The sequence below is a fragment of the Drosophila rhopaloa genome, unplaced genomic scaffold (assembly GCF_018152115.1).
Source record: "Drosophila rhopaloa isolate 14029-0021.01 unplaced genomic scaffold, ASM1815211v1 contig_178, whole genome shotgun sequence".
NCBI lineage: Eukaryota > Metazoa > Arthropoda > Insecta > Diptera > Drosophilidae > Drosophila > Drosophila rhopaloa.
The window spans coordinates 4,163,855-4,182,832 of NW_025335059.1; the positions used below are offsets into that span (position 1 = coordinate 4,163,855).

Consider the following 18,978-nt stretch of genomic DNA (forward strand, 5'->3'; position numbering starts at 1 on the left):
GGATCGCTGGAACCACGTCCATGAAAGCGAAAACGTTTTGCCCATTTGCCCAAATGGGAATGTCAAATCATTTGTCAAACGTTTTATAACCCGATGGCATGGCGCATGCGTGTGTTCCCCGAAACTCTAATGAGGGCTGGGCCACCTCCAAGGGGGGTTCTGGATTGGATCTCGTTTTGTTGGACTCCAAGCGGAACGATCCATCTTGAACTCGTCAGTTTGCGAGACGCCATGTATCTCGATGCCCCATCATGCGTAACGAAATGGCGCGCACAGTGGAATGCGCAACGAATTTCACAAAACAAATCTGTGCCATACGATACACTGGGGGAAATATCAATAGATCAAAATTTACTAGATTTTTTTAAAAGAATACATTTAAAAAATAAACAATTTTAAAGTGTAAGATTCATTTTTAAGTAACTTACGTTTTAAATAATTTAAAATTCAAAATAATAGGTAGTTGTCATTGTCATTTCAGTTACGTTATTTCTTTTCAAATTAAAATATTTTTAGCTCAATTTTTTTAAGGATGCAACGAATAATAGGGAGGATACTTGTAATAAAAATTTGCGCATATGAGAAGAAAATTAAACCATTTAAACATTTGACAGATAAAACCTAAAACAATATCGATTATCATTGCCAATTTAAACATATTACTTTATTCATTTTCATTTTAATCAATAAAATATTTTAATTTAATTTATAACCCTTTTCTTTGGGTGTAAACTCAATAATAGGGAGGGAAATTAGTGGAAAATTTGCGCACATGCGTGAAAAGCAACAGGGAGGCGCCACACAAAAAGCTGAGACAAAAGCCGGGCCCACAAGCCAAATCAATAAGAAATAATAAATAATCAGGCGGACGAGCATACTATTGGTGCTCGCTGGCTTCTTGGGCAGCCGAACAAACGAAACTCCCAATAGACATAAATCATGGCCCAGTCTCGGTTTCCTCATCTTTTCGGGCCGGCGGCAACCTTCAAATGCTGCTCGCCAACATGTAGAACATGACGTGGGACAACAACGGCGCACCATCACCAAAATCATCCACATCAACCTGAGCAACTTCATCTCGAGACTTCATCTTCTACTCGAGATTCGGATGAAGATTCAAGATGCGGGATGCGAGATGCGAGATGCGCGGCTTGATCAGGTTGCGTTGCGAGTTACGATGAAATTGAAAACGCTCTTAATGCGCCTTGATTTATTATCATCGCTGGAGTGTTGCCGTGCGTCTGCGGTTTCTTTGCCATCATCTACCATCTACCATTTACCATTTTGGCGCACAAGTGTTATGAATCAACATTTATGTGAAGGATCTTTCAAAGGAAATTCTTATTTTTATGCGATTTTGTGTCCCGTCATCGTCGTTGTCGTCTTCGTTTTCGATCGCCGTGGCGCGTGTGATCATGAGAATTGTAAATTTTGACATATTCATTTTGAGACGACACCCGAAAGGTGTTACATATCCATCCGAACAGAACGGCCCTCCGTTCCGAATGCAATGACATGCATTTATGCAACATCCATCCATCTACCCATCATCCATCGATCGATCGCGAGAATCCCCGGGCTAATTTGCTATGCCAACGGCCATCAAAATATTGTTAAACATTTGTCTGGCCGCGCGCTTGTCCTAACCAAATATCGAAATAAAATAAATTTCAAGGCGGAAATATTTAGTTTATTGCCAAGTCGGACTTGGAATTGGATCAGGTGCAAGGCGAGCCAGCCAGCTGCAGTTGAAAATTATAAAACAATTCGCTTGAAATGCGCATTGGCGGGTGCATTTAATTATAATAATTTTCGTCGGCCTCCTGTCTTTCGCTGCCGTTCGCTGGTGCATTTAATTATAACGAAAATTGCTCGGAACATTGCCATTTATTCAGCCATTCCCAGTATCTGTATCTGTATCTGGATCCTTTTGTTGCCGCCCCAGTGGCTCATCTCATCTGATGGTCACATCTGTGCCGGTTGCAGCTCTCCATGGGGTCCTCCGTTTGGATCTCGCATCTCGGCTCTTTGCTCAAGTTCCAATTGGCCTGCCTTATAATTTTCAAGCGATTTACATGGCAGAAAATTATACCAGGTCTTTAAGAAACTTCTTTTGAGCACTGAGCAACAGAAATGGTTTGAGAAATAGTTTTGCAAATTACTCCGTTTGGAAAGGCCTTTTTCTTGAATTATTTTACTTAAAAGCATTCTAAAATAAGCCTTATTTATTCTCCCAGATTTTTTCTTTTACGATAGAAACAATATATCTTTGTCAAACCTTAAAAATAGTTTGTTATGCAATACAACTGCCGTTACAAAATTTCAAAATTTACGAAATTTATACATACAACTATATAATACAACTGATCCAAAACTTTTGATGAAAAATTGTACAATAAATAAGATATTTTACAGACTTACGTAAAACTTAAATTTTTAATTCAATGCAATTCAATGTAGCTGAGTGTAATTGGCCTGACGTTTGATCTTATCTGAGCCACTGGCCAATAAAATTTCTTACGAAAACTGATTTGTAATTTAGCATACAAAACATACTACTGGCATCCTCTTCCGCCAGTGATCCCCCTTCTCCTTTCAACCAACAAATACGATTTTCAGCCAACATAAACTTAATGCAAAAAGTTTTCAATTTTGCAAACGCCTAGAATTCATGCTGAGTCTAGTTCGGAGACCAAAGTGACCAGTTGGCCAATTTTTGTAGTCACAGAGGAAAATCTTTTAAAGAAAACATTTTATTTCTTGTTTAATCCTTTAATTAATGAAATATTTTTTTTCTTAACTCGCAGCTTAAATTTGTATGTATTTTCTAATAAAAAAGAAGGTTTATTATTATTTTTATATAAAATCGTAACTATCCATGTTAATTTAAATGAGCTGAATTCCCTTTTATAATATAATTTTAAGGAACTATTTTGTGGGAGAAACAAAAATATATGGTAATGAAATATGCATTATACTAGTCTTAAAACTCTTATGACAAAAGGATGTAGCTGGCTTAAAAAACTATACAGAACAACAGTATAAGATAATTAAAATACTTTTTCAAAAGTTCCTAAGTAAAATTTCCCTTAGTTCAGAGAAACTTATAAATAGTATTTTATATGCCACGATGGCAAGTAGTTTATTGGCGAAATAAATATGCATTATTGCAACACGTTTCAGTAATATTTTTCTCCGTGTTCTAGGCCAAGTATCTGACTCGTTGCCAGTCCCAGTAGCCATGTATAGTGGTTGGCAGTAGTGGATGAGCTACTGGCTACTGGCCTGCCGCCGCCGTTCGGCTGATAAATCACGAATGCATTTGAGCGCGTATCAATGTGCAACGGGGGCCTGTGTTTAGTTTGTAATTATTTCTACGCTCTTTGCGCGAAATTTGAAATTCATTTCATAACTCAATGTAATGGCGACCGCAAAAGCTCAGCCAAACGCGGCTCAGCTCAGCTGGCCATGAGTGATGGGCCAATAAACTAAGCGACTTTATGTCCCCGACTCCGGCGACGCGACAGGCCGAGTAATGAAAAATAATTAGAAAAGCGTTTGGACGGGCTGCGGCCAGTGAAAGATCTCTCCCCGCCCAAAACCGAACTGGGAGTGAAACCTCAGGTTGGGTTTTCAAATCAGCATTACCCGCTAATTGCTTGTTAAATGCTGTCGGTAGTGTGCAAGTCTGAATGGGAATAAGGTCCGCAAATTGAATGTAAGTGCCTGTTTGTGCTGGTTTTACGCTGCGATGTGATGTGCAAATGTCAATGCAAAAATGCAAATCAAAGTATATAACCCGCTGGAATTTTCAGTCACACAGCTTCGATCTTGAGGTATGCTCAAATGACAAATATCAATTGCATGCGATTTAATTCATGGAATTTGTCGGAAGGTGAAGCTAAAGTGGAAATATTACTGGACAATTTGCATCTCTAAAAAACAAGATTAATCGTACAAATTAATCCACACAAGTTTAAGCTATTCCTTGTAAAATAGTTCTGGCATTCCTAAAAAGTCTAAAAACATCAAAAGCGCAACAAATTGAATAAAACGTTTTCATTTTTTGCCGGCACTCGCGGCCAAAACGAAACTAAACATCTATTAGAGTTAAAGCCAAACAAAAAGGTTCAAAGACAATGGACGGATAAGAGATGCCAGTAATAATGGGGCACGGCGGGGCAAGATACAAACAACAAAATCAATTACAAAGCGATTTCTCTTTTGATAACATCCAATACAGCATATGCAAAAGGCCAAAGTTGGTAATTGAATATTTTATACACTCACAAAAAGGGGTTGTATAAAACTATGGCACTATTTTAAAATCAATGATCTTATACCTAAGATAGAATCTTAAATCACAATTTGTTGATGTGTGTTTTAATAAGTTTGATAATAAAATATTAACTTAACTATGAAGATCACTCTATTTAGGTTTCACACTTAAACGTAATTAACGATTGTGTTAACAATAAATTTAGCGAAATTAAAATATTATTATTAAATCTAATTAAAAATACGATATATAATGTTCCCCAAAGATTCATTATAATCCCCAATAAGCTATGAAATTATATGAAGATGTAACCAAAATCGACTCGGGCTTTTAAATTTTTATCAAAACCAGATACCGCAAACCATCTTTATTGAGATATACAAATCGTTAAAACGACCATTTCTTTCCGTTTCTTTGTGTCTTACAGAAAGATTTCCATCGCAGTGTACAAATTCATTTGAATAAGGAGTACTTCTCGTCAAGTTGCGGCCAGATTACGGCGGATTCTGCACACTCACGCCGCAGACGCGACCACAAAGCCACCAAAGGCACCAAAAGCACCGCCACTGACACGCTGTCTGCCCCTCGCGCCTGACAAAAGTTACATCGAACATTAAACATCAAGCCAACTAATTGAGTGCCGATCACAATGAGCCATAGAGATCGCCGTGCCACCTCGGGACATGGACCTGCTCTGCGATCGGGGATCTCAGTGCTCGGTGCTCGGATCTCAAATCTCCAATCTCGATTCTCGGATCGATGGCCCACGGGCTGGGGCTGGGGCTGGGCCGCCTTTAATGTGAGCACCTATGACGCTTTTACGAATCGGAGACCCAACTTCCATACCAGAAAGTATCTGCAGCCCAAATCAATCTTATCAGGTTCTAAACAATCCAACCGCACATACAACACTGGCGGCTGTCACCTAAGCTATTAACCTGATTTTCTAGATTTTCAATCAAGTCCCAAAAGAAAGAGACAAAACCTATCGAAACCGAGGAAAAAAACAAAAAAAAAAGGCGGAAAAAACGAAAAGAGACACGCACACAAAAGGGTTGGAAGGAGGGGAAAGAATGCCACAAAGAGTCACAGAGCTTCGAGCCGCCACAGCCACAGCCATATCTACATACCAAAGGCAACAAAAAGCAACAAAAGGCCATAATCCGGTATTGTATCTCGTGGATCGACGCTCTCCGCCGACTGGATCTGGATATGCTATGTGCTATATGCCATATGCTATATGCTGGCTTAGACATCGACATCCCCAGCCATTATTATAAAGTCAAATTTTGTTTCGTTTAAATGCGATCTTTACGCTGAAAGCGTGTGTCCCTTTTTTTTCCCGAAAACCAAAAACCAAAAACCGAAAACCCAAAACCGACAAATCCAAAAAAACGTTTGAAGACAGAGCCATCCAGCAAGTGGCAGGGAGAAAGAGGGACACACCGAGCCCGAAAATTGAAAACACAAATCCCGAAAACAAAAAGGCATTTTTTGATTGAAATCAATTTAAATTGTTTTCTAGAAAAGACGGCCAAACCGACAAAAGGCAACGGGGTAAAGGCAACACAGCGCAGATAGATAGTATCCATCGGATAAATGTGCGGGTCCGCACAGGTACAACCAACCAACATTCGGATGGCGATGGTGGCAGATCAATCCCGAACACATCGGGCAAATATAGTCGTGCATGTGTCCAAACTGTTGGCAGCTATTTAGATGGATTAACATAAATCCAAATGCACGAAAAGCCATGTGAGAATTATTGGAAAGGAGATATGGCCTGGGGAAAATGTGTGGGAGATATCACAGGGCGACTGGAAAAGGGGGAACACTTTGTGGGCACAGATCATGACTTATGGCCATGAAAGAAAGTGATTATGTTCGCTGTTGGGAACTTAAGTTCTCATCTCGGTGGGTTTAGGTCACCTAGCTGAGGGTTAATTCCACTTGTATTTTAAGTAAAGGATTAGAATGTATTGTTTCATTTTAATGGAAAAATAAAACAAATGTACCCAAGATAAACAGTTTGTTGGCCAAAACAATTAAAACTATAACTTGGATAATGTGGATTGTTTTTTTTGCTCATAAAGAAATTCATTATTTCATTGGTTTTTATTTTGTTTAAAAAATATAAGACAACTTGAACAAATAAACTTGTAATAATATCTTAACAAATGTAGTTTCCTTTATAAACATATTTCTTCTGTTACAAAAGTATATTTACAATTTAGATCATTTATTATTCAGAGTAGTATTCAATATTAATATCTTTCATATTTAATTGATAACGTTTTCCCTACTTCTTAGCTTTACGAACAGGCAAGTATTTGCATTATCATTTTACCTTGGGACTTAAATAAGCAACTTTTAATTTCTTCTTATAAGGGTATGATAGCCAATGTTGGCAATTTTTTTCAAATATAGGTAATCTAACCAATTCTATACAAATGTTAAACTTACCCATGTGTCACTAGTTCTCTATCTGCCCAAAACTGCCCACACTAGCAGCTTGGTATCTTTGAAATCTATCAAAGCTCACATCCATCTGTCTAATTATGAATGCCAGCTCCCACAGTAAATTCAATCAAATTCTTTTAAAATCTAATAAAAGCCAGTGAACAAGAAACGACAGCCGAGACAATGGTTATATGGCTTTTGGCCAAAAGCGACGCCCTCGTGTCTCCGGTTTGCTGGGTGCTGGGTGACCGTTATGGCCATAACCCGGCCGATTAGTATCTTTGTTGAGAAGTACTGCCATTATGATGCCAATTCGAAAGAGCTTTCTGTGGAAGCAGTCCATAAAACGGGCATAAATGTCGCCATGACTCAGATCGCACGGGATGGCCACACACGCACACACTGAGAACGAACTTTCCGGTCGCGTTTGCCGGAAACGCAACTTAAATGGCAATTAAAACTATAACTATTAGATAATGCCCGAGGCGGAAACAAGGCGTAATGATGCTTGTAAACCCATCCCGCCTGAACTTTTAACCCGAACCACTGGCCACAGGTGCAGGGGGCCATAAACTGGACAACTTTCTGGACAAGTGTCAGGGCGTGTGATTTATGCGCGCGCTTCCCCAGAATTCGAGCGACTTCGGTAGGAGGCAATGGCAATGGCAATGCCAATGTTAATGCCCATGGAAAAGGCAGTGTCTCAGGTGAGGCCTTTGAGAAAAGAAAAGGAGGAAGGCGCATGCGCAACGACCTGCAGGTCGCAAAGTGGACAAATGGAGAGGGGACCTCGGACATGGGACATCAGACATTGGACACTGGACAGTGGACAGTGGACACTGGACAGTCGAAACTGGATTGTGGAGTGGGAACTGCGGACAGGGAACAAATGTTAATCGCTTTAATCTCTCAAGTGCGCCGAAAACATGCTGCCAAATGTCCCATCGCAAAGACACGAATACGTTTCCGTCACATTGACGCTCTTGTCCACTGGAAACAAATGTTCGAAGTCCCGTCAAGACAGGAAGTATATCTCAACTTAAAGCAGACCAATTAATATATTCTGAAATATTCATAGAATTTACAGCTTTTAAAAGATAAAAATGCCATTATTAAAACTTTTAAATATTATAATTTTAAAGTAGGGCTATATATAACATGCAAATGTCGTTGTTGAAAGTTGTAGTTGTGTTATACGCAAAGAATATTGAAGAATTAAAGAATATAAGAAAATACAACTGTAACAATAAACATTGTTAGTTTTTGAAATTTGACATAAAAAAGTTTGATGCCTTAGTAGATAGCCAGGCTACACATAAAAACATGAAAATATTAAAACAAGGAATCCTAGTATTTTTATTTTTTTTAAATAATAATATCCACTATATCCATAAATATTAAAAAAGGAGTTAAAATTTTTACACATTCTATAAGAGTAGATAACTACTCTTTTGGTGTGTGGTGTTAAACTATTTTTGAAGCCCAATTATATAGATATATAAAGGCGCTGTTTTCCTGATATTATACATTTTTTTCAGTGTCCAAGTGCCCGTTGCGCAATTTTCCTGCCGGCCAATGGCAATGGCCATGTGTATTAGGGTTGTTTAAACATCGATGGTGGACACTATCGATGTTTTCGGCTATCGATGGTGGCCACTATCGATACTATCGATAGTATCGAACATTTTGAAAGCTAAAAAAAATAAAACTAAATATTAATAGTAACAAATTCAGAATCGTATTTTATTTCACTGGACGCATTTACGATTATACATAACAAACGAAAAAATAAAGACTTCATATTAATAACAACTTAAAAAAATATATATTTGCGATACAAGTTTGTAATTATATTTAAAAAATAAGAAATTCATAATTCAACAAATCTGAACTAATAATATAATGTAAATATAGTCAAAAGTTTATAATATACTCGCTTACATTGATCCTTCTTTAATTTCGTGGAATTGCAGTGTGACCTCAAAGTGGAAAATTCTAGCAAGCTTCCAGAAATATACTACAATATACTAATTTTTTTGTTCAAATATACCACAAATACTTAGAAAAATATTTTTTTCTGAAACGATAGTATCGATGGTGGCCCAAACCATATGTTTGTAATTTTCGACCATCATACTTCGATAGTACCATCGTTTTAAAACCTAATGTGTATGTCACCCGAAGTCAGCGGGGAACGCAAAAGAATTGCCGAAAAGCAGCCAAGAACAGCAGCAGGTTGTCAGATTGCCCCGGAATGCCGACATTCCCGGCCCGATAAGCATAAGCCCAATCGAGAAATGCATTATCCAAATTTTCAGGGCCAACAGATGTTGTGGGTGGTTGTCAGTGGCAGTGGTGTGGTGTTGGTGTTGGTGGTGGAGTGGGTTCGTGTTGGCGGTGGTCATGGGGAACCCATAACTTATCCTTGGGTATGTTTGAAATATTAATGACCTCCTGGCCAGGGGCAATCAAAAGTCATCGACAGCCAACACTTAAAATGAAAACAGAACAGAACAGAACAGAGCAGAACCGAACAGAAGGGAAATGTATTAACATTCTGGGTGAGGAAAAGCCGAACTCAGCGCGATCGAAGAGTTATGGAGGGGCTGAAAGGCAGATTGGGCCATTGCCATTGCACGGCAGTATCTGAATCTGATTTAGATGCAAATCAAATCAAGAGCTGGCCGAGCTGGCCCGCCAGTGAGAACAAACTATGAATGTGGTATTGAATGGCTTATGGATTTCAGATTTCAGTTTTCAGTTTTAAATTTAAGACCTTACACATTGAGTATTTTAATGTGGCGGCCCCAAACGAATCAAATACAAAAATGCGGCTATCGACGATCCAAAGAAGTCTGATCGCATTTGGCTTGACCCATTGCCGACCCCTTTTTTGGGGGACAGACATACAGACAGACGGACGGGGAAAGAGAAACGCGGACGGACTCTTCAGATACGCATCTGAATCGTGTATAAGACTATCAACGGACACATTTATTTCATGTTTATGTTGATATTTTCAAATTTGATAAAAACAAAAAAACAAAAAACACAATACAAGACACAAGATTTTTCGTTTCGTTTTTCTTTTATTTATGTTAATGCCGCGGCAGCAGAAAGATTGTGGCTCATTATCATCATTCTTCTGGTAGTTTGAATAGTTTGCTCCACTGCAAAGGCACGACTTTGAGTCATTCCAAGTCACTTTGTGCACTTTATTGGCAGGAGTGGCGCTTTGCCCGGCGATAACTTGCGATTGATGGATGGTCGTTGATAAGGAGTTGGTTACTAGTATCTTTAATAGTCGCTACGCAAATGGAGCAGAGAAATGGGAATGGCCAAGAGAGTTTTAGATACTTAAGCTGATAAGTGGAGCGGAAAGTAAGATAAGTAGTTTGTGATTTTAAGTTGAAATAATATGATAAACGAACTCTTAGTTATAAGGAATTTGTTATGTATTTTGTATATTTGTATTACATCATATAGTAATCCTTAGGGGTGTAAACTTTTGAGGTTCTCAACACTTTTGCGACTCTTTCTTTTAAAGCTTATAAAGATTTCATGAACTTGAGTCTCACGTCAAGTTTCTTAACGTAGCTTTGTGCCAGGTATTTATACTCTCTTTTAAGGAAGTTTTGCAATCATTTTCCAAGCCCATTGAAGAGTTTTTCAAGCGAATCCCCTCAGGGCTCACAAGCTCCATCCAACTGATCCGATCCCATCAGATCCATTCGAGTGGTGCGGCCAATCAACTCTGTAAGGTGGGGCGCGAAATAAAAGAAACTTATTTAAATCGAAAAGCGCATATGCATAAATATTATTTAAGTTGATTTTTTGCGCACAATTAAAAAGGGGAAAAAAGGCGAAAAACGAGCAGAGGAGCAGGGTAAATCCCAGGGATCGGGGGACGCACTATTCAAATTAAAAATCGAACGTAAATGCGGTTCACAGCAGGATGCGCGATTTTTAGAGAGAGAGAGCCTCCAAAGCCGGAGGAGCTGGAATGGAAATGGGGATTGGGGATTGGGGATGGGAGGGGCAAGGGCAGGGGCATGGGGCATGGCGACTGATTGTTGTTGGACGGACCGAAAGACCGACGGAGGGACGGACGGACGGCGACTGCTGGGGCATATGATAATTTAAGGCTGCACAACGTCATGCTGTTGCTCCATTGCCATTTATACAAAAGATGGACTGCGGGGAGGGACGGAACTGAACGATTGGAGCCGCGGGATTGCGTGTTTGTATCTTACGGGTATGACTGACTGCTGCCCGCGCCGCATGGGATGGATGCGATCCGAGTGCCCGGCCTCCATTTGGGGGCCGCCGACTGTGCCGAGCATCCTTTGATGTGGCCAGCCCGAGATGCTCCCAGAAGGTGCAGGAACACTCGGAGAAATCTATACACAAGTGAGGAACAATTTTCCGGCCACATTACTCCTGCATCAAAATAGTGTTTTTCACTAGACTTGAAATCATTTTAATTTCAGCGTTTCTAATTATATCCTTTTTGAAATGAAATCATTTTAATTTTAGCGTTTCTAATGTAATAATTTGGCTTTATGCCAAACATGTATTTTAATAATGTCTAATTAAACAGATTTTTAAAGACTTACAAATAGAACAACAAAAATATTCGTTAGAGCGGCGAACATTTCTATAAAATAATTAATTTATAAGGATCTGTCTGTCCTTAGAACAGTTTACCTATTTCAATTAAGGAGTAATAAAATGTATAAAGTTTTTTAATGTTGGTATAATTGCATTTAAATTGTACTTCTCTTATTTGTATCTCAAGAGTTTTCAAATAATAAAGTGTTTCATATTTTTACAGAAGATATACACAATCTAATATAGGTAGGGAGATATGTAGTAAAGATTTAATAATAATGTAATAAATGTAATAAAGATAAAATAAATTCAAAATGTAAACAAAAGTAATTTAAATTATATTCCTAAAATAGTTACATTTATAAATATGAAAAATACTGGAGATAAAAGTAAAAACGGAATGAAATACTTAAAATTGGTTAATAAAATCGTTTCTTTTATCTCAAAAATCTATGACAAGGAGCTTACCATTGAGGGCTTAACTTAAATTGAACACAGGACTTTCGCTCAGTGCATCGCAGACACTGCTGCTCTGCTCATCCCTCCCTGTGCCTTTGATGCGATAAAAAATTAAGGCGATAATGGAATTGAAGCAAATGAGCTGGCCAACATTTGTAAGATTGCCCTTGTCCCGCTGTCTGCCCCTCCCCCTCCCTGGATCAGGCCCTCCTGCGATCCCCTTAACCCCCTCCGCCCCCTCCGCCCCATCATCCCCTCGATTGGCCAGCAACTATGCAGCTGTGCGACAAGCAAAAATTGGACAAGCGACACGCAATTTATGTCAATGTGCGCACCCAGCGCCGGCCCACACGGAAAATTCGTTGTAATTAATAAAGAAAACGGATCGCGGCGACTAAACCATAAATGCGGCAAAAAATTATGGGAAGAGAAACAAAAAAAAAATAACGAAAAAAATAAAGAACGGACGGTGGGGGAAAAACTTTCGACATGTCGCTGTGTGTTCAATTTACAAGCCACCTACGTTGCGCTTGACAAACGGTCGGCCATAAAAATTAAAGAAAAATAAAATCGTATATTATACGTCCCCTCGGCCCCCCTGCCCCCACGATGCCATCATGCCACAGCGTTATCCAGTGGTTATGGAAATGGCAATGGAATGATGTTGGCCCGGCTAACAACTTCATTTCGAGCGACGCAAGGCGACACTCATAAGGCATAAATTTGCTAGACTTAAGCCTAATTTATGCCGCGTTTCGAGCCTGGCCAGAAAGGGTCGCCAAGTGTATATATGCACATGTACGCAACAAGTATCCCTCGGATACGACTGCATCTGCATTCACAATTAAACAATTTCCACTAAATCTCGTTACTTCCTTGGCAATTTGTTACGCGCGGCAGCAAAGTTATGTGACGCTGTGCCATAAATTCATGCGCCAACCGAGGCAACCCCTGTTTGCCCCGCCCCTGGTTCCCCCTTCCCGCCCCCCACTTCAAGCCCCCCTTTTAGGCTGGCCATCCAGTGGCTGTGAAATCTCCTGCAAGCGGCACTTAAATCGATGGATTTATGTAGCCCGGCACGCCTGCGCAGAAGGAACCGCATCTGCGCCGAAACTGAAGGAATCCGAGTTAATCTCTGGGTAAGTCGACTGGCCAGCGAGCTGCAGGCGAGCATAAACTCCGATTAGGCGACACTCGGCAACGGGTCATATCCTGGAATGAAATATTCACCCACCTCCTGGATCCTCCGAATCCCCTCCCGGCATAACTGACCCAATGCCCAAGGCACTGGGAAATGTAGAAAATAAATACCGAGTGGGTGGAGCATGACAGTCATTCGAGCTGATGCAGTTGCAGCTAATTCAAGTTCAATTGCCAGATCAACTGGGGAATTAACTTGCATAAGGCTTATTAGTTGTGAACCCTGTTCGATGAGCGGAATAATGTCGACCTCGAGTGAGCAAGTCACATTTAAGACGTAGAAGAAAATATATATTTAAGATAACACACATTTCTCCATTCTTTTTAAAAGAAGATAAGATTTCCTAAAAATACAATTCCACTTAAATGCGATAAATAAAAAATGCAAACGTAATTTAATACTAATAAATTTACCCTCAATTACTGGAAAATAAAATGGCTTGGGGCAGAGTATTATATTCCTGTTTCCAACATTTTTTTTTACTTCTGTAAGTGCATATAAATTCTCATTATTTTGAGTTCCATATTTAGTGAGCTTGTTAGATGAATGACTAACAAATTTGTTATGAAATTTAATTTCAAAAGTAATCTAATCATATTATAATGTAATGAATTAACAAAAACTGTCTACAACAAAAGGAAATTTAACAATTTAAAGTTTCTTATTATCTGCAGAGTAAAGAAAGTATAACAAATTAAATCCCATTCCTTCATTTTCGTAAGCCTTTACTACTACATGCAAATCAGTTTCATTGTAAGTGGGATTTAATTAATTCAAATTAAAAACAATTCCCCATCGCAGTTTTCCGGCTAGTGTTATCCAGCCGATATCTCTAGACGTGAAATTGTTTCGCAAAATTTGCGTACTCTGTTTCCAGCACAACAGTTTCCAAATTCCGAAATTTCAGGGCAAAGTTTGTGCACTGCGCCCAAAAGCGGAAGGCGGGGAAATCGGGTGGAAAAACAAAAAGGAAAACAATGTTCCATTGGTCAAGCCGGCATGTCTGTGCGACAGTGCATAAAAATATTTCAGAAATGTTGCATGCAACACACGCAAGAAACAGTTTGGGGGGGCGAAAAAGGAAAAACGGGGTAAGAAAAACAGCGGCAAGAAACACTGGCATTTCATTCTGTTATCAAATCAAAGCGTCTTGAATACTTTTTGCAGCCATCGAAACGTGGGCAAAAAACGTTGCCTTTTGATTGGGGGAAAATCTTGCGAAAAATAATTTTAATTTATCACTTCCGCCGGCCATTGTGTCGTTTCGTTCCCCGTTCATTCATTGCCCTTCCCCTCCGTCCCCCCTTTTTGGGCCAGATCGCAATCTTGCATTTCCTATATGCATGCATGCATGCTACCATTACCATTACCACTGCCATTAGGCCCCGGCATTGCCTCCGCCATTGCTCCCCTCCCCTCCCCTGCATTGCCATTACCATTACCATTATGGCACTAGCAAACTGCCGATTGCTGTAAACTGGGCGCAGTTGCACCGGGTTCCGCCCCCCGACTTCTCTATTTTTTGTGCCACATTTACTATTCGTCTGTCTATGCTTTGTTTGCACCCATATGCAAATGCAATTTTCGCAGCTAACGGTGTGCGCGCTCTTTTGAGTTATGCCAGTGGGGTGCTGGACCCCCCTTGGAAAACCCCCCTCCCCTATTTTGGGCCAAATAGCAGGGCTTGGTTTTGGGCCTGACTTGGGCCAATGAGCCTTCGCCATGCAACAATGGCCACAAGTCTGGGCCACAGGAGCGGAGTGGCTAAGGCAAAGATCGCCAAATCTTTAAAAGTTGTAAAGAAGTGGAGTTCTAAAAATAAATTTAAGTACACAGAACATCGACTGAAATTATTTTTTTTAAGTTCACAATTTGTACTTATAAAGTTTAGCTTGTAAATTCTCCTGAGTTTTTAATTGGAAAATTAAGTTTACCTATTTTCCTTATTAATGAACACCTAGAAGTACTAAAAGTGTTATTTAAAACACATCGAGTATTTGAAATATAAGATTTTTAATTTATTAGTTCGTTAATAAAGACATTTTTTACATTTACTATGGTGTGAAGAATTGTTAAACTATTTTAAAGAAAATAAAAATTGGGAAATTTACGTTAAATTTCATGAACATGAATGTGAATATTATTTAATTTATTTATTACTTAGAGAAGTTATAGAACTCAAGTTAAATAAATGTGTAAATGTGTTGGGAAGATCGCAGTTATTTATTTTCATCAACCATTCCAGATTTACTTTAGCAATCTAATATTTACTCTTCATTTTATTATACCTATTTTTGTGTAAACAGATTTGTTTGGACATTATTCCGGTCCTGTTGGCGTCAACTGTCCGACTTGAACGGCAAGTGTTGACCCTATTTTTTCGGGGTAGTTACGGCCCAAGGGCCCTTCGCTAAATGGCGTAACATTTTTTGCATGTTTCGAGGGCCGCTGCCCCGCTCCTCCCCCCAGAACCCCATAGGTCTTCAGACGGTCATCGGTGGGCCCTTAACGTTGTCGTCATGTTGCCACAGACATTTGCTGCATTGCACTGCACTCGCTGCTTTTTCGCTCCTCGCTGTTGGCTAGCAAGTTAATTTAGACGGGGCAAAAAGACGAAGACAAAGGCAGCAAAAAACCAGCTGCCTGCCATATTCTTTTGGCCCGCAGTGCTGGTTTTTGTTGCTGCTAGTTGGTAATTAATCATCGGGCTGGTAAGCATTCGTGTAAGCGCTCTTATCGCTCAAAACACATCTCGAGTAGTTAATTTTAAAATGCCCCACGTAACGGCCTGCAAATTCATTTGGTAACATTTTGTGGGGGGGAGGAGGCCACTTGTCAACGCTTTTGATTGACAGCACTTTAAAAATTTTCGCCAGGCATTTCTTTTCGGGCCACACCCCCGATGGAAAAAAAAAGTAAATCGTAATCTACACCCACGTGGGTTAGGATTGTTTTTTTCACTTTGCCATTTGTTTCTCGGGGTTAATTGTAGAGTGGCGCCCCCAAGCGGTAGGCGGCTGTACCCCAGTGATTACCACTAGGGAAAAACGGAAAAGGAAAAAAAAACGAAATGTTCACCCACTGCATTTGGTGGTGGCTATGCTGCCTCTCCCTCTAACTTGCTCTATAGCCGTCTCTTTTCAAATATGGCGATGGACGCCATTGGCTGTTGCCTCGCCAAGGGGGCGTGGCCGTGCGGCCACTTTGCTTTTGGCCAACCAATGGCAGGCAATCAAATCGGAACTTTTTAGTTAAGTAAAACAAAATAATAGACGCAAGCAACAAGTGCAGATCAATATTGGCAACAAATCGAATTAAATCAAATCAAACAGTGCCAGTTTTGAGTCGATTTGAATCGACTCTGACAGTTGTGGGGCAAGTGGAGAAGGGGGTTACTTAACTTGGCCCAAAAACCCCCGCGGCCAAATGCAATGCGATATGGCAATTTAGCTGTCAGTTAGCCAGTCTTTGGGCCAATTAACCGGTCCGCTCTCATTGTTATTGCAATTTCGAGGCCCCAAGTGACCAAACAACCACTGATGATTTTGCGGTTTTCTCCACGGCCTTTTGTTTGTGTGCAAACAGCAATTATCTGATAAATGCCCTGGCGCTGAAAAATTGATAAATTGCTCATATAAACGTTACGCTATGATTATGGCATTTCGCCAGCGAATCGAGTGGAATTTTTTTCATGTTCTTCTCTAGTATCAAGTACACGGCTGACAGTTAATTGCTGTCAAAAAAAGAGTTGGCTGAAATTCAAGTGGCGATGAGTGCGGATGAAGAGGTCTGCAAAGGAGAAGTGCTTATATCTACGAAATGATAGTCTTTAGAAGGGAGCACAGAGTATAGAGACATGATTTATACATCAAGTGCTTATTAATTGGGTTATCTGAGTTGGATTCCATTCATGCATTCTTAGTAATTATTCTGCAATGCCTTCGATTCCTCCCCAATTTATAGAACAATTTGATTGGAAATTTGTTTATTTTTATATATTTTCCCCTAACCCAATTCTTACAACACCTGTTGCTGATTTGACTTTATAATTTATTAATTTTTAATCTTATTATTTATTACGGCCATATTTTTGCATTTTGCCATCTTAATTCCATAAATATTATTGTCAGGTCGAATTAAAAATGTTGTAATACGTGAAACTTAACAAAACACGTTTTATTTAGTTCCCATTTATTAGATGATGATACATATAAGTCATGGTTAGATGATAAATTTGAATTTACATAAATGAATATTTGAATTTGTCTACAGGCTATAATAGTACGCTTAGGTAAAATTGATGACAGTATTTTAATTTTTGGTGTATTTACATATTATTTACATATAATGTTTATCAAAATTATTTATATCGAACTGATAAGCGTTATTTATAGGCAATATTTTACAAGAAATATTTTTTATTTGAAAGCAAAAAAAATTATGTCGTGTATAAGTCGATAAATATTTTAAATTGGTCTTAAAATTCAAGTAACTAATATTGTTGACATGGCATTTTAAAATCTATTTAAGGTGTTTAAAATTCTTCCAGAAATCGAATCAATTAATTTTATAAATAGTTACAACTGCAAAATGAATAAATTAATAAAAGAAGCATGTCGTCTGCCTTTTGGCACATTTCTTAGACAATATTAGATCTTAATCATTACACCCCTGTTTTCTAATCGATTTATGGTTGGCCCCATGACAAATAGCCCATTGACAACCATAAACTAAACACCCTGCGAAACCCAACTCTTTGGAAGACATATGCCATGGCATTAAACATTTTGGAGATGCCAGACAAAGAAGCAGTCATCTCATCAGTTGATCAGCAAATCCATCATTTCGAAGGGCTGTGGATTGTTTTCCCCTGGATGTTGGCTGTTCTTGCCTCTGGCTAATTTGTAGCAGTTGGGTGTTTATGTTTGCCACAAGACCAAGAAGTCTGGCGCGGATGATGGCCACCAAACGAGGAGCGACGATGACGAGCATCGATATGCGGGAATGGGAATGGAATCGTTCGGTTTGTTTATTTATTTAATTCCAGTCAAGCTCAATTAGAAACCCAAATACACAGCCAGTCGGGGAGAGTGGTATAAATATATTCCTGCCGGGTCTCGTGGCGTTGTTTTTCTCGGGCTCTGGCGCTTTTAGCTTTATTGATTTAAAAAAATGAAAAATTTATGTTTAAACAAAGCGTATGCGCCATGCATCCAGTGCAGGGCGTTCGATCTGAATCCGAATCGGAATCGGATCCCCAGCCCCATTCGATTCGATTTTGGCCATTGGCGCCACCACTTAAAATCAACATGAGCAAGAAGCTTGGCGGACTTTCAAATGTAAATAAATAAACAAACAACGGGCAACCGGCAAATCGAAATGCTCTCGTAATTTGGCCGCAGCTTCCTCCTCTATGGGATATTGAAATATATATTTTGGTTCGGGGGGCCCAAAAAGGGAAGTGTGTGTTTTGCATTGTCGGCAAAACGCCTTTTGATGCCATTGGGTCGGCGGAAATAAGTTCACATAATCAAAAATGCAATTGGCGATGAATGTCAGCAATGCAACAATACAAATAAATTGCAATCATTCATCAAAAACAAAAGACTTGCCGGCAGTCGCTGCTCCAGCTTCAGTTGCAATTTCTGTTGTTGCCGCAGTTGCAACTTGCAACTTGCAACGGTGGCAACAGCAGCAACTGCTGCAATTGTTGCACCTTATTTGGGCAATTGGACGATGAAGATTGGAGGGGAGCATATAGTACCTATGCATAAACAGTGGTCGCGGGCAAACATATTTCCGAATTTTAATATAAAATGTTAATACTGTGGCGAAAATTATTAAAAGATATGAATCTTAATTTCATTAAGAAATATTTTTAATAAGTTCAAAGCTAATTTATGTGGTTTTGTACAATGCAAGCAATTAAAGTAGCTGTTTTTGAATATTTAAATATTGCTAATTTTAT

At 39.3% G+C, this 18,978-nt stretch overlaps 1 pseudogene; it reads left to right on the forward strand.

The window, feature by feature from the left end:
• The first annotated feature begins 4,928 nt into the window (after positions 1-4,928).
• Positions 4,929-7,796, forward strand: LOC123037573 (annotated as a pseudogene).
• Positions 7,797-18,978: the final 11,182 nt, after the last annotated feature.